The sequence below is a fragment of the Panthera tigris genome, chromosome B1, assembly GCF_018350195.1.
Source record: "Panthera tigris isolate Pti1 chromosome B1, P.tigris_Pti1_mat1.1, whole genome shotgun sequence".
Classification (NCBI taxonomy): Eukaryota; Metazoa; Chordata; class Mammalia; order Carnivora; family Felidae; genus Panthera; species Panthera tigris.
In genome coordinates, this window is record NC_056663.1 from 182,486,933 (window position 1) to 182,510,686 (window position 23,754).

Consider the following 23,754-nt stretch of genomic DNA (forward strand, 5'->3'; position numbering starts at 1 on the left):
TTAGAATTAAATGAGACGTCTGCAGATAAAGCACCTAACACAGAGGGTGGCACATATTTGGAACTCAGTAGATACCTACTACTATGATCCAGAAAGATGAAGGAATTAGCTAATAAATGGCACAGGAGGAACTCAACACTAAGTCTCCTGCAACCTAAGTCTAGTCTTCCTATGATATTACTATTACCTTAACAGATACCAAAAACAGCATTTTTCTAAATTAGGCTTAACTCTAAATATCTTTTGGTTGACTCCAAAACCAAATATACCCTAAAACACAAGGAGAGAAAATAAAGAGGGAATAGAGCATTTGGGGGGTAACTTACACGCCAGGTGCTTTACCTGGTTATCTAATTCAACTTCTCTCAACAGCCCTGCTATACTGGGATGAATCTCGCTTCTTCTTTTCATGATGAATAAACCAAATTCTCATTTGCATGATGAATAAACCAAATTCTCATTTGCAAAGCAATATGCCCAAGATCAAAGAATTGGTTAACTATTTTGTTGAAATTCAAAAGAACTTTATTTTTCCTCATCTCCCACAATCCGTTAAAAAAAAAAAAATGACTTCCTATTTTTAAAAATACCCAAAAAGAATATTCTGAAAGCAAATTACAAAACAGGAATTCTAAAAGCAGATTCATTAAGAGCATTACTTACTACAAGTATATAATCTCCAAAGATTATTATATTGAAAATGGAAAACACTCATTTAAGTATAAGTTTTTGCTATGTACTTATAGGATTAATTTGTTCAAACAATTATTTTAGAAAGCTCTTACTGTTTCTAAGTGAAAACAAATGCACATTTCCAACTGGGAAGCAGAATCCAATGCCCTACCAATTTAGTTTCAGCAACAAAAATGGGTAAATCCCCATTCATGTACTGTTCCACAGTAATGGAAGAAAGATTTACAAAGTTATACCTCATTCAATGAAAGAGTGAGAGGCATATGTGCACTTCTCATGGTAGTCGTAGGAGAGAAATGAGGCCACAGCCAGAGGCTTGACGTTCGGGATGTTTGTAAATCAAACATTTCTAAGTTGGGAACTGCCTATATACATACGGCATAGAAAGAAACAACCAGGAACCATTTATCTTATGGAGAAACAGACACTGGTTTTGTTTTGTTTGGGAAGGAGAAGTTTCATAAAACCATCCACACATTAAAGGTTTGCAAATTCAGATTCCAACACACAGGGCTCCTAAGTAATAATGTATACTTACACAACTATACATTATAAATCCTTATTGGTAATTAAAACATCACAGCAGAAAATATTAGAAAGGTGTCTCTGAATTAAAATATATATATATCTTCCCAGAATTTTTTAAGCCTCTTTTTTCCCTGAGGTTTTCTTAATTTTTATTTGCTACTAAATATTGAGCATATACCAGATTCTGCTGTAATTTCTTTTAGCACATTAGTTCTAATTTTTACATTAATAATGAAACATAGGGGCGCCTGGGTGGCTCAGTTGGTTGAGCAACTGACTTCGGCTCAGGTCATGATCTCACAGTTTGTGAGTTCGAGCCCCACGTCAGGCTCTGTGCTGACAGCTCAGAGCCTGGAGCCTGCTTCAGATTCTGGGTCTCCCCCTCTCTCTGCCCCTCCCCTGCTCATGCTCTGTGTCTCTCTGTCTCTCAATAATAAACGTTAAAAAAAAATTTTTTTAAATAATGAAACATAATTATTACTATCTATATTTTTACAGTAAGCAAACGGAGATTGAGACAGGTCACCAAAAGACAGTCTGCATTTTAAATTTATATTCATCTGGTTCAGCTGATTCACTGTTTTTCTGCATCACATATCCATTTAGAGTTGGGGGTAATATTCATGAGAACCCTTGGTTCTATATGGATGAACTACGGCGATTAAGTGTGTCAGTGCAAAGAATCCCTAAAACAGTTGAGTACATGATAACATTTTAAGTATGAACTAGCAAAGAAAGCAAAACTGGTATCTAAAAAGCCCTGGAGAGATATATTGACATCTGTATCATCTAATCTACACCTATATCTAACTCAGGAATAATTCAGTCAAAAAGGCCAACATCAAGGGATGTCAATTTTATCAGAAAAAAATGTTTTTATTTGTGTTTGTCAAGGTCTGTTTCCTTTGTTCCTTCATGTCAGATGTCCATACTCCATACCTTTCATTTCACTCACTGCTTATGTATACCTTAAGAATTTCACTGATCATTTTCTAATGCTAAGATATTCATGGACAAAACAGCCTCTTAAAGACATCCAAAGCTCAAAAAAAAAAAAAAAAAAAAAAAAAAAGACATCCAAAAGCAGCAGTGAGAAACTAGAGATATAAGCATTTGTTAGGAGCCTATAAAGGGCCTCCTGCAAAAAGCAGAATCAGGCAAAAGCATCTGTTTATTAGTTTATGAGAGAACCGACGCCTCATTCTAAAGATCATCAATTAATTTCAGTCTCCAATAGAGTCTTTTCTATCTATCCTTTTCACATGATTTTTTGTACCATATAATTCCAGCATCTGTTTTTGCTTTGAAATATGTTAAGTAGAAGGGAGTGAGTTCAGAGTTACAGAGATGTTACTGAAGATCCCTCATATGTGGGCAACACTGTTCATAACCAGTATGGCACACATAAACAGTTCCCAGGGAACCTCTTTTCTCTGTGTTTACTTTGGCTCTTCAGTAGTAATGATGTGCTGTCACCAACAAATCAACTTTTAGGTGTTCTCTCTAAACACAGATTTTATTGAAGATAATACTGAAAGTAATTAAATTATTTAATCAATATATCAAAATATATGCACACAAATATTGACCTTCCTATTCAGAGAATTATCCCTTAGTAAAGTATATACACTTTCTCCAACAACTCTGCCACTGTCCAAAACTCAGGCCGCACATGACTCAACTAAAAGAATTACCCCCAAAAATGTTTTCTGCATATTCTTAAAAATAGTATAATCTCTGAGGTACCTGGGTGGCTCAGTTGGTTAAGCATCAGACTTCGGCTCAGGCCATGATCTTGTGGTCTGTGGGTTTGCGACCCGTGTCGGGCTCTGTGCTGACAGTTCAGAGCCTGGAGCCTGCTTCAGATTCTGTGTCTCTTTCTCTCCCTTTGCCCCTCCCTAGCTCGTTCACACATTCTCTCTCTCTCTCTCTCAAAAATAATAAGTAAATGTTTAAAAAATAGTATAATTTCTTCCACTTAGGGTAGATTTACATTTTGGAAACTGCTCAGGCTATCAACTTGAAAAATATCATTTCTGCTCCAAACAAGATATCTGGTGCCAGTAAAGATTTTCTCATGCAGTCCACAAACTGTAAAATGAATTTCAATTCATTAACCCTGAAACTTATTTTTATATTTTTTAGAATATTAATACCTTAAGTTATTTTAAATAAGTGACCTAAAAATTAACAGCATGATAATGTAAGTTCCCAGAAGAAGAGTATTAAAGATGTAAAACTGGCCTAAATAAATATAGTCAACGTAGCCAGATACTTAGCAATTCAATACAAAGATAATATAAATTTTCATCTAAGACATAGTAATTCCTTTTATTTCATAAATTTTCCAAACTTTCATTTCTCAATTTGAACTAAAACCAATATAAATAGTTGATTTAATTATGTGTCTTGTTCATATTCCCATCACCTAGAACACCACGTGGAACATAGCAAGCACTCAAAGGCTTACCTGAATGAATCAATATGGAAATTGAATGAGTGGTCATGGATTAAGCTGATTTACATTTATATTTGCCTAGCTTAATTACACTAGAAAATTTTCTTTTTATACACAACAGTCAAATCAACAAAATACAGCCAAACCATTGAATGTGATAAAGTACCAAGCACTTCAGCTGACAACAATTCAGATCTTGAAACCGCTCAGGACTCAAAAACTCTAAGGTCATTCCTTGATTACAACCCTCACACACATAACATCCAACCACAGAAAATCTGTTGGTTCTACCTTTAAAACATTATCCAGACTCTGCCCCATTCAAAGTCACCATCATCTCTTGCAGAGACTACTGTCCTTCACCCTTTAATGTCTTTTCTCTCCTTCTTTCATAGCTGAATCTATGATCACTTACTATAATCACTCTCCTGAAAACACACTCAAGTTCATGACTCATCTCTCCTTTCATGACACTTGGTTAACAAAGCAATAGCCCTGGTAAAAACCTAGTTCTCCACTTACTCTGTATCTACACCCGTACATCTAAACATGGCTGATCATGATGCCTTAAATCTATAACCACAGACCTCCACTGCACCCTTAACTCAGTTCACACTTCTATCCTATTTCACACCTTCTTGATCCTCACCCGTGATGTCTCTACTCCCTATTCTCATTCACAAAAGAAAATACTTCACCAAAAGAAAAAAAAATTACATGAAGCATTCAGAAGAGAACTTCCATGAACTCGCATCATACAATGAACTACCTCCCAATGTCTACAACTCAAACTGAGTCTCCATCCAGCCTGTAGTCACCGATGAATTACCCAAGTTTCTATATAATACCAATCCCTACATTCATGAACAAAATTTCGTCCCATTTGGCCCTTCAAGAGCACTACACTACTTCAGAAATTCACACACTTAACATTTTGCTTTCAATGAATCACTGCCATCAGAATATAAACAAACATTGGTTTTCTTCCTCCTTTAAAAAAAAATAAAAGGGGGGGGGGGACATTCTCAACTTCACTGCATTACTACCCCATTTCTTTGCTTCCCTTTGTAGAAAATCTCCTTGAAAACATTACTAACTTACTATCTCCAATTTCTCTCTTCCCTTTCTGTCTTAAGATACACTCCAATCAGGCTTCAGCTCTCACGATTCCACCAAAACTACCCTGGTCAAAATCACAAGTAATTTCTACCTTACTAAATCCAATGGTTAATTCACATGTCCCTGTTACTTGGCCTATCCGTAATCATCTGCACATTCTCTCCTTTATTCAGTTTCCAGGACAACCTAATATTCTTGTTCTCTTCCTCACTTGCTGCTGGTTCTCAGTTTCCTCTTCCATGGGGTATGAGGAAACTGTGGAGGATGGTGGTCATGCTCATACCTTGACTGTGGTGATGGTTTTATGCATGCATACATATGTTAACAATTACCAAATTGTACACTTTAAATAGGAACCATTTATTATATGCCAATTATACCTTTAAAAAATGTTTAAAAAATAAAACTGTCAGCCTTTACATACCATTCATAGTCTCCATGACAGCTCAGAGATCATGAAAATAAGATAATTATTTGTCTTTTTTTAATGTTTATTTACTTAGAGAGGGAGGGAGAGAGAGAGAAAGAGCACACACACGCACGTGCACACAAGCGGGGGAGGGGCAGAGAGAGGGAGACACAGAATCAGAAGCAGGCTCCAAGCCTTGAGCTGTTAGCACAAAGCCCCAGTGCGGGTCGCGAACTCACAGACTACGAGATCATGACCTGAGCCAAAGTCAGACACTTAGACACTTAACCGACTGAGCCACCCAGGCGCCCCAATAATTAGTTGTTTTTAAACCCTAGAACGAAATATCCTGGCCACTGAGAACAATTAGCTCCTTTCTCATCCTACTATTCTCTTTCAATAACTTGAATCTATCATTTTTGATCAATTATTTTCCTAACAAAAGAGAGAATCCAATGGGCAGTGAAGAGTTTGAATTTGTATAGTCATCTATTATCATTACAGGATCAGAAACAACTTGCTGCCTTGTTTTCTCTCCAAACAAAACATTCCAAAATGCCTTTCATTATTCTTAACACTCTCTACAAGCCTCAGTGAAATTTGGCCTTCAAAATTATGAACATAGTTGACAGAGATCTGTGCCAATTTCTTATTTACTATCAGTTAGATGTCCTATCTTCTATCTTTTCAAATTTTATATCCCTCCCTCAATTAACATCTACCTATATCTTTTTAATAAATACTAAAAGTAATTAAGTAAATAAATAAAATGGTACTTGAAGCATATGAAGAAATAAATTCAGTATTTTATTAAATTTTAATAAATACTAAAGGTAAGTAAAAATGTAAGGTAAAGTAAAAATGAAAGGTAAAAAAAGGTAAGTAAAAAAATAAGTAAAATGGTACTTGAAGTATATTAAGAAATAAATCCACTAAAATATTTTACAAAAATCAAACACCTATGTTTTGGGGGGAGGGGCATATGTGTGTAAAAGTATTAAGCTAGCAAGACTTCATGGAAATTAAATGTTCAAGGAGCCACTATAGTTATATCACAACTCCAAGCATTTAGCAGAACTTATTAGAGCTAAGAGATTCATGGAGACATGGGTGGGATAGTGTCAGATTTGTGTTGTGTACAGAATATGCTTGCATGTAGCTGCAAAATGTAGATTTAATGACAGCAGACTGGAGGCAGGGAAGCAAGTAATTTTATCTCAAGCAATGAGGTCTAAACTAAGGCTATACTAATGAGGTGATATGGAAAGAGGCAGACTGCAAAAATATTACAAAGTAAATTTTACTAATACCTAGAACTCTCCACTCTTTCCACCATGGTATATAGCCCCCATTAAGTAAAGATGTCATCAACACAAAAAGGTCTTATTCATTATCAAACATGAAGGTAACTACAATTTTCTTTTGTATTTTGTAATTTTAGAGAAGATACATCTATACACACAAAGTCAATTTCTGAATGATTAAATACTAAAAACTAAACTCATAGCATTACAAGCTCTTTTATTTATCTGGCCCCATTAACAACAGGAAGACTGTTCTTACAGATAATCCAAGAAAACTCCACCTACCACAGGACAGATTAGACACTGCAACGGCTCTCTTCCACCTCAGGATATAGGAAGAAAAACATGAGGCAGGGTGGCATCAAATAGGTAGAAATTGGCCAATGAGGACATGTTGTCAAAAAGACTGACAATCGTTGCATTCTTTCTGCCTACAGAACTCAATCAGACATTTCTAAGAAATGATTTTGAATGATCTAGAATGCAATGAAAGAAGTCATTCATAAAATGGTGATCATTTTAAGTAATACCAGCTTTGCTTCCTGAAATGATGTCACTGGGTAGGTCCTATACTGAAAAATCTTACTTATATTACCATAATCCAGGCATAAATTTAGATCCCATCTAAAGAAACCATTTTGTCACTAAAAGATGTGATCTCTATCCTAAATGCAGCTGTACTCGTAAGGAGAGCAAAGTTCTTTACGATCACCACTGGGTCAGTCTTCTAAATACAGACTTTTTGCTCTGTTTTTGACAGGGAAAAGAAATGAGTGAGAGCCACATCTGTAAATATGAAGCTAATCACATCACCCCTCCTGCTGAAATCCTTCAGGACCTCAAGGTCCTCCACAGGATAAAGCCCAGTCTTCACAGCATGAAATCAAGGCATAATCTGATCCCTGAAGAATCCACTTCACCAGGATTCATCCTCTCTGTAAAGCCTTCCGGATCTTCCTAACAGATAATCCCAATTCTCCACTCTTAACAGCATTTTATGCATAACTATTTTAATAGCAAGTAACTCTACCTATCAACCAGCGTTATCCCTAAATAATCACACGACCACCAACTCTCTAGTCAGACCTGAGCTCACATCTCAGTTCCACTATTTATTAACTACGTAATCTTTAGCAAACCTCTCAACACTTTTGGTTCTTGGCTTCCAGGGCTGCAAAACTAGCATAAAACATCACCCTCATGAATTCCTATGATGAGCAATGAAAAAATATAAATAATAATTCACAGTTCTAGAAAACCTATACAACTGTAGTGAAGCTAGCATCCGCTAAACCTAAAAAGAAACTAACATATAAAGGAACTAAACCTCCTGTGTGTCAGGTTTAAGTTCTACCTTTGTGATGAGGATATATGTAATGAGTTTTACTTAAAGAAAATGTCTTGTTTTTCAGGGGAAAAAAGTCACAAGCCTATAACAACTGAACATTAAATTTGACCTTCAAAGACAGATACCATATGTTTTCACTCTTATGTGGATCCTGAGAAACTTAACAGAAACCATGGGGGAGGGGAAGGAAAAAAAAAAAAAAGGAGGTTAGAGTGGGAGAGAGCCAAAGCATAAGAGACTCTTAAAAACTCAGAACTGAGGGTTGATGGGGGGTGGGAGGGAGGGGAGGGTGGGTGATGGGTATTGAGGAGGGCACCTTTTGGGATGAGCACTGGGTGTTGTATGGAAACCAATTTGACAATAAACTTCATATATTGAAAAAATAAAAAATAACAATAAATAAATAAATAAAAATTTGACCTTCAACTTTAAGACAACAAAATTATAATTTGATATAAATGCATAATGAATCTCACAGAAATTACTATTTGAACTAAAAGAACACAGCCTCAGTTCCCAGAAACTTTTTATTCATAGTAACTATTGACAAATCTAGAATCTGATGGTATTAGCTCAAAAAAAAAAAAAAAAAAGTGATCAAAATGACTTAAGTAAAATTTTTAAGAACTCATTTAAAACAGGAGACACATACTTTCTATAATGATGTCTGGGATTTTAAAAGTGCCTCAGTAAACCTGGGCTCCTCCCTTTAATACGTCCCTAGTGTCGCCCCATTTCACCAAAACAGACTCTCTGGGATAGGAAGGGTAAGAAGGGAAGGAAAGGAAGAGGAAATTCTTAAATGAGAGCAGACAGCAGAAATGGAGGTAAGGGGCACCAAGTGAATGCTGCACCTTATGGAGGAAAAGGGGAAGGGGGAGCAGGGCTGGAGGGAAGGAGGGCCCTGCGGCCGGCATCTCTAACAGGCTGCCACGGGGAGAAGGAGGGAGGAAAGAAGTCCCCTCCTGCAAATACTATGTAACGTATTGAATCTTCAAAGCTCAAATAATAAGAAACCTTCTCATTATTAGTATCAACTTAAGGATTTAAAGGAAATAATTTTTTTGAGCCTGTATTTGGAGAGACTAAGGAATCAAGTAGACAAGTTAAATTTTAAGGAGGCACCCTTTGCAAAACACAATTAGTTTGAAAGTTTTCATGTTAAATATAAGGCACGGTCTTACTAAAATTACACTGAAGCAATGGTTTTTAAAGTAAAAATTCAACGGAATTCCAAGTACAGAGTTATGTGGCAACCACACAGGGCCTCACTTCTTACTGTATTAGATGAATTTTAATCCCTGAAAAGTATAACAAGGCTCTCTTTGTCTAAATTCTGGGGGGGGAATAACAATCACTACTTTGACAGCACTTTTAATTACGGGTAACTTAAGAAACTAAAGTCTTAAAATTCCTTTTTCTCCCTAATGTCACATGCACTTTTCTACCCAACCTCTTAGGAATAATACACTCAATTATGTACCTAGAGAAGTCAAAGTTTCTCTCAAGTACCTAGTATTTAATTTGCAGGAAGGCAAAAGAGAAAAAGCTCATCGATTTGAGAAACAGGAAGCCTGGGCTGTGCATTCAGCTCTCCACATAAACTTGCAGCTTCTACTTCCAATAAAATGGAGAGACTTAAACAAATCTCAAAGGTTCCTCCAACTCTCTTTCTTTGAACACTTCACCTATATTCACTATCTTTAAAACCTTTCACTTATACAGTTTACAGTTTATAAGGCACTTCTCAGTATATCCTCTGAAAACTACGTGAAGTGGCTATTCTTTTTATCAATGAGGGATGTGAGGCCCAGAAAGTAATAGACAAACTCAAGACTGTAACTGGCAGAGCCAGCAGAACTTAGATATCTGGCTGAAAGTTCTCTAAAGAGTCCTTAAAGATTCGTTATTCAGAAATCTTACAAACTTCAGAAGCTTAAAACACAAATCTAAACTGTATTAAAGAAATATAGTAGATAACCTACTTTTTAAAATGTAGTAATATTCAAAATAAGTATAATTTACAAATAGCAAGTATACAGGCTATACCTCAAAAACTGGAGACATAACCACTTAAAACAGTCAGTAAAAAATATTAATAAACAACTGAATTTTTCACTTGTAACTACTAGCTTCTTACCACAGGAAGATTCTACTTTCCCCTCGTATTCTTCAAAGAACTAAAAATTAAACCACCTGGGAATCTTCTCCACAAAGAAAGTTCCAAGCCCCAATGGTTATATGAATAGGTTCTAGAAACAATTAAGAAAAATGAATTCCATTCTTAAAACAGACTCTTACAGAGAACAGAAAGAAGAAACTTCTCCTAAACTTGTTTTATGAGAAGAGCTTAACGTTAGTACCAAAACCAAGAAAACAGTACTGGAAAATGAAAATTATAAAGCCAGCCTCACTTGTGAACATAAATGTAAAAATCAGAAAATATTAGCAAATTAAATTCCATAACCTACAAAAAGGATAATAATACATCCATTCCAGGAATGGAAACCCATTTAACATTAGAAAATCAATTAATGTAATTCGCATTAACAGATTAAAAGTAGAAAACTCAAATGATCATGGGAAGAGATGCAGAAAAGCATTCCATAAAATTGGACATTAATGCATGATAAATGTGTAGGGATATATGGAAATATCTTTAATCTGATAAATAACCTATAACAAACTACAATCTTAATAGAGAGATATTGAAGCATTGCCTCTAAGGTAAAGAACAAGAGAAGGGTTGCATTATCCCACTTCTACTAAAACAGTACTGGAGTGCTATACTACTACAGTAAGGAAAGAAAAAGAAATGAAAGTTATAAAGACTTGAAAAGCAGAATAAAAAAACTGCCATCTGCAGACGATAAAATCTGAAAATAAATTTAAATAAACGAATTTAGCAAGGTTGCTGGATCAAAAAACTCAATGTACAAAAATCAATTATATGTCTAAACACCTACAAACAAAAAGTGAAATTTTAAACAATATGTCATTGAAAAGCACCAAATACCTTTTAAAAAATCCACAAATTCAAACTGATACCCAAAGAAAATGATGAAGAAAAAAAAAAAAAACATTTCACTGGTGTCTTCCATAGACTGCTTGGGCACCAAGTCACTACTCTAAGAACTGATAAATAAAGTGGGGGGGGGGGGGGGTGATGCTGAACTGAGCATTTTTCCTGCTTTTCCTGTATGAATACATTTCATGAAAACCAAAAAGTTAATAAATTTTCTTGAAAATCCAGCAAAGAAATAAAGAAAAGTCCAGCAAATAAATGCAAAAACAACTAAATTGGGAAATCACTATTCTACAACCCCAAATAAAGTATTGGATCTAGGCAACAAACATCAATGGAAGCCATAACCATTAGGCAAAAGATGAATGGAAAATTGTTAAATGTAAGGACAGGACTGACAATACCTGAACCAACTGATCTCACTTTGTAGCATGAAAAGTAGAACAATCAAACATTATGGTCCTTACACAATGCAACAGGGAATACACAGTATCCCTGTGAAGATTCGTTTCTAAAAATCAGAATCCTAATCTAACTAAACTACTAAATCTTCCTATGAGTTTAGGGGATTAGAACAAGTTAAATGATAAAAAGAGAAAGGAATCAGTCAAATCCAAATTACTCTAGCAGATGACCCAATTCCTCCAACAAATCAACTGCCTGAGGAACAAAAAGGGAGTACTATCAAAAAAGAGTATGTAACTAACGATCTTGTTTGAATTCTAATTCCAACATACCATTTTTAAAAATACATCTTTGAAACAAAAAAAAATGTAAATAAGCATTAAGTATTGGATATTAGATATCTATTATCCATTGCTAATATATGTACTAGTTACTAATATACATTAAGTACATACTAACACTATTGGTTATTAGTATTAAATAGTAAAGAATTATTGCTTTTTTAATCTTTTTTTAAATTTATTTATTTTGGGGAGAACACAGCGGGGGAAGGGCAGACCAAAGTGGGCTCTGAGCTCACAGGCTGTCAACACATAGCCCAATGTGGGGCTTGAACTAATGAACCTTGAGATCATGACCTAAGGCAAAGTCAGACCCTCAACCAACTGAGCCACCCAGGTGCCTCAAATTAAGTATGGTGATATCCTGGTGGTTATATTTTTGAAAAATCTTTGCAAGAGAAATGCATAGTGAAGTATTTACAAGTGAAAGATCATGAAATCTAGGCGTGTGATTTGCTATGAAATTCTCAAAAGAAACAAAAGGGCTAAATGGGGGAACAGCTGAAGCTCCAGAACTGGGGTTCATTTTACTACTACCTCAACTTTTATATTTATTTGCAAACATCCACATAAAAACCAATCAAAGTTCTGGGGCGCCTGGGTGGCTCAGCTGGTTAAGCTTTCAACTTCCGTTAAGTTTTTGACTTCAGCTCAGTTCATGATCTCGTGGTTAGTGAGTTCAAGCCCCAGGTTGAGCTCTGTGCTGACAGCTTGGAGCCTGGAGCTGTTTCTGATTCTGTGACTCCCTCTCTGCCCCTACCCTGCTCACGCTGTGTCTCTCTCTCTCAAACATAAATAGACGTTAAAAAAATGTTTTTTAATCAAAACTCAATTAGAAAATGGGTAAAGACATTAGAAGATAGATGACAGATAAATACATAAAAAGATGCTCAATATTGCCAGTCGTTAGAATAATGCCAATTAAAATCACAGTGAGATACCACCGTGTGGTATCTATCAGCACCGTGTGCTCTATCAGAATGAGCAAAATAAAAAATTCCAATACAGCCAAACACTGGCAAGGATGCAGAGAAACTATATCTCTCATACTTTGCTGGAGAGACCGTAAAGTGGTACAACCACTCTGGAAATCAGGTGGCAGTTTCTCAAAAAATTAAACATAACGCGGGGTGCTTGGGTAGCTCAGTCAGTTAAATGTCTGACTTCTGCTCAGGTCATGATCTCACAACTGGTGAGTTTGACCCTACGTCGGGCTCTGTGCTGACAGCTCGGAGCCTGGAGCTTGGAGCCTGGAGCCTGTTTCAGATTCTGGGGTGTGTGTGTGTGTGTGTGTGTGTGTCTCTCTCTCTCTCTCTCTCTCTCTCTCTCTCTGCCCCTCCCCCACTGGAACTCACGCCCTCTCTCCCTCTCTCTCTCCCACTCTCTCAAAAATAAAAACAAATATTAAAAAAAATTTTTTTAATAAAAATAAGACAACTGAATTTTTTTTAAAAGAAGAGGAGATCAAAACACAAAGTACCTAGAAATAAACATAACTATATGCAAGATCTCTAGGGCAAAAAAATTATAAAACTTTATGTGAGCCACTAAAATAGACTTAAACGAATTGAGATATTACCAGATTATTAGATGTGAAGATTCAGTGTTATAAAGATGTCAACTGTCTCCAAATCAATTTGAAAGACTCTGCAATTCCAATCAAATTCCTAATGGGTTTTTTCACCTAAAGCTGGACCAGTTGATTGAGAAATCTGTCCGAATATGCAAAGGGAAAAGAATAGCCAGTTTTGAAGAAGAATACAGTAAGAAAACCCGCCAAACCAAATATTAAGACTTGTAAGACATCTATAACTTAAAAACTTTGTGACTATTGTCAAAGCAACAGACAAACCAGTGAAAGAAATAAAGTACTCAGAAATAGATCCGAACATATAGAGACATATGACATAATTAGCAATGCAAATTGGTGGGGAAAATTCTATCTTGTTAAATAAAATAAATGGTTCTGGAATTGGCTGAGTATCTACATATGAGAAAAAGAAAGGAAATCGAACCCAATTCTCACAAAACAGCCAAAAATCAGTTCCTACTGAATTAAAAACTGAAGTTTGAAATACAAACTATATAGCTTTGAAAAAATAATGTAAGATAATATCCTAAGAGCAAGGAAAAATTTCTTAACTAAGACATCAAAAGCATTTAACTATAAAGGAAAATCCTGGTTAATTTGATAATACTAACATTAAGAACTTCTATTCATTAACACAACATAAAGTAAATGCAAAGACAAGCCACAAACTGAAGAGAGATACTGTAATTATAATCAAAGGACAGAAATAAGGAATTCCAAAAATATTTTGTAACCAAAGAACAGAAATATACAGAACTCTATAACACTCTAAGACAAAAAGGACCAACCCAATACAAAAGTGGACAAAAGACTTAAAAAGACAATCTCCAGAAGAAGAAATCCAAATGGCCAGTAATATAAAATGAGGCTCAATTTCAATTGTAATGAGCAAATTAACCTCACAAGAAGATACCATTACCTATCTACCACAGAATTTGTTTTTAAGTGTATAATAGCAATGTTGGTGATGCTGGGAAAATAAACTAATACATCTCCTTTGGCAAATAGGCATTACTAAGCACAGTCGATACCATCTGACCCAGCAACCTTCTTGGTTACATACCCTTGAGAAACTCACACAGATGTGCAATGCTGGGACATTCACAGAAGCATTGTTCATAAAAGGCCAAAACTAGAAACAAACAAAACGTCCATTAGAAAAACTGATTAGACTGTGGAGTATTTAAAACTAGAACACTACAGGGGTGCCCGGGTGGCTCAGTTGGTTAAGCGTCTGACTTCGGCTCAGGTCATGATCTCACAGTTTGTGAGTTTGAGCCCTGCGTAGGGCTCTGTGCTGACAGCTCAGAGCCTAGAGCCTGCTTCAGATTCTGTGTCCCCCTCTCTCTCTGCCCCATCCCCACTCATGCTCTGTCTCTGTCTTAAAAATAAATACAACGTTAAAGAAAAATTTTTAATTGAATATTGTAGAATTCCACTAGAAGGAACTGTAATTACATACAACGAAATGAACAAAACTCCCACTTTTGTCAAGTGAAAGCAAGAGACAAAAAATACAATGATTCTATTAACATATAGATCAAGACAAAAATAAATAATAGCGTTTAAATATACATACACAAATAAAAGCAAAAAGAAAGGAAATCATTACCACAGAAGATTTAATGTTACCTCTGGCAGGAGGAAAGGTCATGATTAAGAGGGAATACAGGAGAGGGAGTTTCTACAAGTGTTGGTGGGATTCTATTTCTTGACCTGATGGTGGATCAAGGAGACTTTTCCACCTGCCCTACAAATAATATTTGACTTGCTGGTCCCCATAATCTCATGAGGTAATTTCTTAAAAGATATCTGTGTGTGTGTGTGTGTGTGTGTGTGTGTGTGTGTGTGTGTGTACACATACGTAATTGTTCTGTTTCTCTTAAGAACCTTAACACTGATTTGGAAACCAAGAATAGTTTTAGAGGATCAGAATTTTAAGGATGAATTTTCTGAATTGGCTCTGGGGTTTCTGCAGCGGATTCTCTACTCTGATTAGATTTAAAGGCACTAATGACTCTATTTCCAATAACAAAGTAAAGAAAACACCAGCAGCGCACGGCATGATGCAGCAAGAGATGTATGAACTATAACCCTTGGATAACTCTTGAACAAATACTTATAAAAAGCAAGGTTCTGGGTGAACATGCAAATGACACCTTAGAACATTTATCAAACTAAGGATTATAATGGCATTAGTGGTGACTCCTAACTTTGGATAAAGTAGGAAATAAAAAGATAAGCTCAAGGCTTCATATGCCCAGTTCAAATGCCACATAAATGACATTTCTTTCTGTCTGCCCTGACAGAGATCTTTATCTACCAAAACCTGAAAGCTGAGATGTCTGAAAATCAAACCCAGAGTGTCTTCCTGTGAGTGGCTGAATTACAACAAAAATTGAATTTCTAACTTCATACAATATTGTCTGTTAAAGTAAGGGTACTCATTAGGAAGAAACAGGATCCTGAAAATTGGAATGGAAACATGTAGCCAGATCTCAATGAAGCGGGGGACACTGAACCTCTAAATTCTGCAGGATCTTCTTTGCTAATAGAATCAGACCTTCTACACTTAACTGAGATGAACTCTGTTTTGCATGAAGAATCTGTAATGGCCTCACCTTACCAGACAGCAGATTCTCATCAGGACCTCCATTCACCCTTTCTTCTAGACCTATAACTAGATTCAAGAGCCAGCTGGTCCCAAAAGATGAGGTATACAATGTTATCCCCAGGAGATACACTAGAATTCACAATTTTCCCACTTTATATAGAAAGGAAACCTGGGGGATATGAATAGGATTTGGTATCAAGGATGTGGGATAACATGGAAAAAATAAAATTGAATGTGGCTGGGGTGCCTGAGTGGCTCAGTCGCTTAAGCATCCAACTTTGACTCAGGTCATGATCTCAGGGTTTGTGGGTTTGAGCCCATATTGGGCTCTGTGCTGACAGTGTGGAGCCTGGAGCCTGCTTCGGACTCCGTGTCTTCCCCTCTCTCTCTCTGTCCCTCCCCCGCTGTCTCTCTCTCAAAAATAAACACTAAAAATTTTTTTTAAGTTGAATGTGGCCAAATTTATTAATATGAGAACACTAAACAGAGATTCTAGATTCAATCTTATAGCTCACGGGGTTGTAGTAGCTCTAGTGATTTGACTGGTTGGTGGGCTGAAACATGGACCAAAAGGTGGCCTACATCAAATGAAGTCAAAATGCCAAAACTGCCTTGGCATAATGTAGAAGAAGACATCCAAAGGCTTGGAGAGATTGGAATGTTGAAATGGTTTTCTCATGGAAAACGTGTTCACCCACCCCAGGAGGATCCAGAGAACATACCTTGCACCTTAACTATGACAAATAAATGTATGTGGTGAGCCTCAGCATGACTGCTCCTCTCTGCAGGTCAGAGGTTACAGTGGGAACTGCTACCCTTGAACTAGGGTCCTTACATGCAATGGGGACAACTGGATCCTGGGGAGTCAGGGGCTAGGTGGCAATATTTAATTGCCAAATACAAGACAGACATGGTTACCACAATGGACAGCAGAGTGAAAACGATAAACAGATTAGTCTACCTCAGAGTCCTAAGACATTCACTAGTTGATCATGGGGCCTCTAGAAGAGAAAACAGATGGGCCATCTACTAACTTCTTACTTGATCTATATAGGCAAAAGAATTCTAGGTCCAGTGAACCTGAATTACCAAAACAAAATCATGACCCCTCAAAAATTCCTACACTTGAGCCAGTTTCCAGACTCAAAACCCCTTGAAATAAAGGGGAAGATAGTCCTCTTGAGGAGGGACCCTGTGAAACAGCAAAACTTCATACAGTTCATCTTTCCTCCCAGCCTTCCCCCAAATGGATGTACAGACTTTTACCAGGATGACTGCATTGAGAAAAGGAAATAATTAGACTTTTTCAGGGACTTTGGACCCTGGTCCTGAACTGACACTAATTTCAAGAGACAAAATGTCACTGCAGTCCATGTGTCAGAGCAGGGGATTATGAAAGTCAGGTAATCAATGGAGTTGTAGCTCAGATGCATATCACAATGGGTCCAGCGGGTCCCCTGCATCCATCCTTTGGTTATTTTCCCAATTCCAAAATCCATAACTGAAACAGACATACTCAGCAACTGGCAAGATCCCCACACTGTTTTCCAGACCTGTGGAGTGAGGACGAGTAAGACAAGAAAGGACACATGGCAGCCACCAGAACTGCCTCTACCTGGAAAAAGAGTAAGCCAACAGCAATACTGCTTTCGGGGAGGGAACGCAGATTAGTGCCACCATCAAGGACCTAAGGAAAGCAGAGGTGGAGATTCCCACCACATCAACATTCAACTCACTATGCGGCCTGTGCTGAAAACAGATAGATAGATCTTAGACAACGACAGTGGATTATCACAAACGTAACGGTGATGGCTCCAATTGAGGCCGCTCTACCAGATGCGGTTTTACCACTTGAATAAATTAACACAGATATATGCAGATATAGATCTTACAAGCGCTTTTTTCTCAATATTAACAAAATCTATCAGAAGCAGTCCGTTTTCAGCTGGCAAGTCCAGCAGTTGTCCCACTTCAGAGGTACATCAACTCTCCAGAGCTCTATGATCTCAGTCAAAATTTAATTTTCAGGGACCTTGACAGCCTCCCCCTTATACAAGATATCACACTGGCCCATTGCTAATTGGATCTAACGAGCAAGAAGCAGCAACTACTCCAGACTTACTCCTAAAAGATTTGCATGTCAGAGGGTGGTAAATAAACTGGAAAAATATTCAGGGGTCTTCCACTGAATTGAAATTTCTAGGAGTCCAGAGTGTGGGGCATGTCAAGACACCCCTTCTAAGGTAAAGGATAAGGTGTTGCATCTGGCCCCTCCCACACGCAAATAAGAGGGAGCACCCCGTGGGCCTCTTTAGATTTTACAGGCAACATATTCCCCTCCCCATTTGGGTGTGCTATTCCAGCCCATCTACCAAGTGTATCAATCAGGATTTTTTAAAAATACAGAATCAATGGGACTATATATGTGTGTGTACACACACACACACACACACACACACACACACACACACGTATATGTATTATATATACACAGAGAGAGAGAGAGATAACACATACATGGGGGAGGAAGGGGGAGGGAGAAAAGTACATAGTAAAAGAGTAATTATAAGGAGCTGGCTCACACAGCTGCACAGGCTGGCACGTCACATCTGAAATTTGTAGTACAGGCCACCAGGCAGGCAACTCAGATAGACGTTAATATCAAAGTCTTGATTCCAAAATCTGTAGCACAGAACAGCACACTAGAAACTCAGGCAAGATTTATATGATATAATCTTGAGGCAGAACTCCTTCTTTTCTGGGAAATCTCAGTTTTTGCTAGTAAGGCCTTCAACTGATTGGACTGAGGCCCACCCACATTATGCACAATAATCTCCTTTACAGAGTTATATCCACAAATTACCCTCACACCAACATCTACACTAGCGTTTGACCAAACAACTGGGCACCATACCCTAGCCAAATAAAACTTATCCATCACATCAAATGATCCAAAAAGCTATAGTTCTGAGTACGGCCCAGAAGAAAAAAAGGCTCTCCACCACGTCAGGCCGCCCTGCCAGCTGCTCTGCCACTTGGGCACATGACCCAGCAGATCCAATGGTACTTGAAGTGTCAGAACAGAGGGAGATGCTGTCTGGAGCCTTTGGCAAGCCCATATAGGTTAATCACAGTACAGACCCTTAGAGTTTTCGACAAAGTCAGCCATCCTCAGGGGTTAATACTCTTTCTGAGGAACAGATTTTGGCTTGCTACTGGGCTACTAATGCTTAACGATGGGCAACTAGTTACCACGTGAAATGAGCTGCCTGTCAAGACCTCAACCGTGTGACCCACTAAGTCATAAAGTTGGATATTCACGCCAGTACTCCATCATCAAATGAAAATTGTACGTACGAGATGGAGATGGCACAGGCCCTGGAGGCACAAGTCAGTCATAGGAAGAAGTGTCCAAGTGCCCACAGCCCCTGTTTCTGCTACATTATCTTTGCAGTCAGCCCACACCTATCACCACGTGAGAAGTTCCCCACCACCAGGGGAATGAAGAAGAGAAAAGTGGGGCTGCGTTTACAGAGGATTCTGTACAATATAAGGCACCACCCAAAAGGGACGGCTGCAGTATGACATCCCTCCCCAGGACATCCCTCAAGGATAGTGATAAAGGAAATCCTCCCAGAGGACAGAACTTCAAGCAATAAACCTGGCTGTTCATTTTGCATGGAAGGAGAAATGGCCAGAGGTGCCATCGCATTAAGATGTAGCCACTGGTTGGGGCGCCTGGGTGGCTCAGTTGGTTGAGCGTCCGACTTCGGCTCAGGTCATGATCTCGCGGTCCGTGGGTTCGAGCCCCACGTCGGGCTCTGTGCTGACAGCTCAGAGCCTGGAGCCTGTTTCAGATTCTGTGTCTCCTTCTTTCTCTGCCCCTCCCCAACTTGTGCTCTCTCAAAAAATAAATAAATGTAAGAGGTTAGAGGGGGAGAGAGCCAAAGCATAAGAGACTCTTAAAAACTGAGAACAAACTGAGGGTTGATGGGGGGTGGGAGGGAGGGGAGGGTGGGTGATGGGTATTAAGGAGGGCACCTTTTGGGATGAGCACTGGGTGTTGTATGGAAACTAATCTGACAATAAATTTCATATATTGAAAAAATAAAAAAAATAATAAATAAATAAATAAATGTAAAAAAAAAAGTTGTAGCCACTGGTCAGGAACTTGAAGGACATAACTGAGTAACTGGTGACAAGATAGTCTGAAGAGGTCTGTAGATACACAAAAAATGGATAAAATATATGAAAATATCTGAATGGACAAAAAATATGAAAATATCTGTGTCCCATGTCAATGTTCACCAAAGGGTCAACTCAGCAGAGGAAAATTTTAATAATCATGTGGACAGGATGACACATTTTGTATATACCAGCCAGTCCCTTTCCCCAGCCACTCCTATCATTGCCCAATGGGCTCCTACACAAAGTGATCATGGGAAGGAGGAAGGCTATGCATGGACAGCAACATGGACTTCTACCCATGATGGCTGACCTGACTACAGCCACTGCTGAGGCCCATATGCCAGCAGCAGAGATCATCGCTGAGTCCCCAACATGGCACCACTACTCAGGGTGATCAGCCAGCCAGCTATACGGTGGCAAGTTGATTACATTGGAATGCTTCCATTACAGAAGGAGAAAAGTTCTGTTCTTAACAGAAAAACATTCTGGATACAGATTAGTATCTAGAATCCTTCACTGTATCCAATATTTCTGCGAAACCTACCATCTGTTGACTTACAGAATGCTCATCCACCATCCATCATGATACTCTACACAGCATTACCTCTAATCAAGGAACTCACTTCACAGCACATGAAGTGCAACAATGGACCCATACTCATGACTCGTCTTACTATGTTCCCCATCTTCCCGGAGCAGCTGACTGATAGAACAGTGGAATGGCCTTTTGAAGACTCAGTTACCATGCTAGTTAAGGTGGCAATACCTCGCAGGGCTAGGGCAGTGTTCTCCAGGAGGCTGTATATACTCTAAATCAGCATCCAATAAACAGTGTTGTTTCTCCCATAGCCTGGGATTCACAGACCCTGAAATCAAAGAATGGAAATGAGAGTGACACCATTCACTATTACCCCTAGTAACCCAAGAGCAAAACATTAGCTTCCTGTCCCCATGACCTTATGCCATGCTGGCCTAGAGATCTTGCTTCCAAAGGGAGGAATAATACACAACGATTCCATCTAACTGCAAGTTAAATCTGTTACTCAGCCACTCTGGGCTCTTCCTCCCTCCACACCAATGGGCAACAAAGGCGGCTACTTTACTGACTCATGTGATTGAACCTGATTACCAAGAGAAGATTAGATTGCCATTACACAATGGCAGTAAGAAACAAAAGTCTGAAATACAGGAGACCTCTTAAGGTGACTCTTAGTACTACCAGCCTTGTGATTAAAGTCAATAGTAAGGAGGGCACTTACTGTGATGAGCGTTGGGTGTTATGTTGAGTTTAGTGATGAATCACTAAATTCCACACCTGAAACCAATTTCACCATATGTGTTAACTAGAATTTAAATAAAAAATTGAAACAAAATAAAATAAAATAAATTCAATAGAAAACTACAACAACCCAAATCGGGCAAGGTAGGACTAACAACCCAGCCCTTCCAAAATGAAGTTTTGGGTCACCCCACTATGCAAAGAACCAACCAGCTAAGACGCTTGCTGAGGGTAAAGAGAATATGGAATAGGTAGTGGAAGAAGTTAGTCACAGATACCAGCTACAACCACGTGAGCAGTCAGAGAAATGAAAACTTTAATTGTTATGAGTATTTTTGCCTTATTTTGTTATGAATCGATTTATAGATTTATTAAGCAAATACCTTTGTTTTCTTCCCTCTCCTATTCCCTTATCATGTAAGATATATTGATAACAGTTAACTTTACATGACAGTATTAAGTTACAGGAGATCAAGAAGACTGAACAAGGACTTTGTATTCTCTCCTGAGGAAAGGCGTAGCATGTGTTCCATTGTACACAGAATAGCTTTTATCATGTGAGGGGATCCTGTCTTTATTTGGAGATTAAATATGATTTTTAGGGGACATGTCTAAGTGCCAGGTTAAAAACAGGATGGACTGTGATGGTTAGCCTTATGTGTCAACTTGGCTAGTATATAATAATCAATCATTCAAACACTACCCTAGATATTGCTGTGAAAGTATTTTGCAGAGGTAGTTAACCTCACAATCAGGTGAAAGGAGATTATTTCCCATAATGTGAATGGGCCTCATCCAATCATGCGGAAGGCCTTAAAAGCAAAACTAGGTTTCCCCGAGAAAGAAAAAAATCTGCGTCAAGACTGAAGCAGCAACTCCTGTTCTATAGATTTTAGACTTACCAGTTCCTATAATCACCTAAGCCATTTCCTTGAAATTAATAGCTTTCAATTCTATACATGTTATCTTTAATATTTAAATTGTAAATTATTAATTAAAACATAATTTATTTATAGATTTTTTTCCTTCTTCTATTCTATTTCTCTAGAGAACCCTGACTGATACAGGGTCCTTCAAAATATTTTTTAAAAAGACAGCCATTCTTTGCTTCAAAAAATAGATGTAGAACACGTAGAAGGTACTGAATAACTTCAGCTCACTGTGACACAGACCTTTTCACAAACCAGAGCTATCTCCTAATGGAAAAGGCTGTTCAGAAACCAGTGAGCTCCCAGTCACTGAAAGCATATGAGGAGCTAATGAATGGGGAGGAAGGGAGAGTGGGGGCAAGAATGCACCATAGGGGTTCCTGTAACAGAAAATTTGAGCATTATTTTTGTCCATCTCTTCTAATTGAAAGTCTATTGTTGTATATTACAGCATGCTCAGATTTTACATTAGCAAGATAAAACAAACAAAAACAAAACTTCAACCCAAATAGAAACTACTTTTACTGACTTTCCTAGTCTCATTATTAAAACCAGTTAACAGCTTCTGCTCATCTCACAAGTAGTTCCTAAGGGGCTTCATCATTTGGTGTATTACACTTAGCACAAGTCCCGATAAGGCTGCATTTATATTTCTGTAGTTCTTTCCAAAGGGACCAGAACAAAGAAAGCGAAAGAAAAAAGAAAGCAAAGGGAGTACCAACTAAAAGAAAATTCAATGAAATACTTCATATATTTTGTCTCTGTTAATTCTTAAATGTTTAACCTAATCACTTGTAGGGGAAAGGAAACAATAACTATTTGAGGGATTAGTACCACTACAGCCAGACTCTGCACTAGGCACTTCACCAGAAAGACGGGCATTGTGTTTTCCACTTTATACAAAACTAACAGAAGCCTAGAATACCCTGCCAATCTACTAATCAGCAGAACCAAGATTATAACTCATATTGGTCTGATTGCAAAGCTGAAATTCTTACCAGACTGTAATAACTGAGATATGTATATGTATGAATTGTTTAACGTATACATAATGAATATAGTTTGCAACAGATAAGTGAATAGCGTAACAAGAAACTAACACACAATGACTAAAGCAAAAAAAAATAAAATAAACATTTACTAAGTATTACTTATCTGCTGGACACAGATAATAATTCATTCTCTCTGACTGCAAAATGAAATAAGCTCTAATTATGTAATAAAGCAAAATACCTTGAAGTGACAATGATATAAGCTTAAGAGAATTATGTAACAGATTATACAAAATCAGGAAAAAAGGTAAAAAAAAAAAATACCTAACAAAATACTAAAGGAAAATTAATTAAAAGTATGGACAAAAAACCACATCAGGTGTAAAATCAGAAACAAACAAAAGTTAAGAAAAATGAAATATCAACCAAAAGTAAGGGAAAAAACCTAAATTAAACTTTATGCTTTAAAGGGATTGGGGACATGGAGAGAAGCAAATAAGGTTTAACTATTTGGCTTGATGTTTATGCTAT

At 37.6% G+C, this 23,754-nt stretch overlaps 1 protein-coding gene across 4 annotated transcripts in view; it reads right to left on the bottom strand.

Annotated features, from left to right (window-relative positions):
* STIM2 (stromal interaction molecule 2) overlaps window positions 1–23,754 on the bottom strand; it is a 151,500-nt gene that overhangs the window by 99,147 nt on the left and 28,599 nt on the right. Inside the window, exons 1-2 of one of the 4 annotated variants that reach the window (XM_042984813.1) lie at window positions 14,285–14,452; window positions 13,210–13,342 (exon numbers count right to left, since the gene is read on the bottom strand). The exons of the other annotated variants lie outside the window; for them this stretch is intronic. The gene's annotated coding sequence lies outside the window, so the exon portion shown is untranslated. Of the gene's footprint in view, window positions 1–13,209; window positions 13,343–14,284; window positions 14,453–23,754 lie in introns of those variants that run through there. 4 annotated transcript variants of the gene reach the window in all.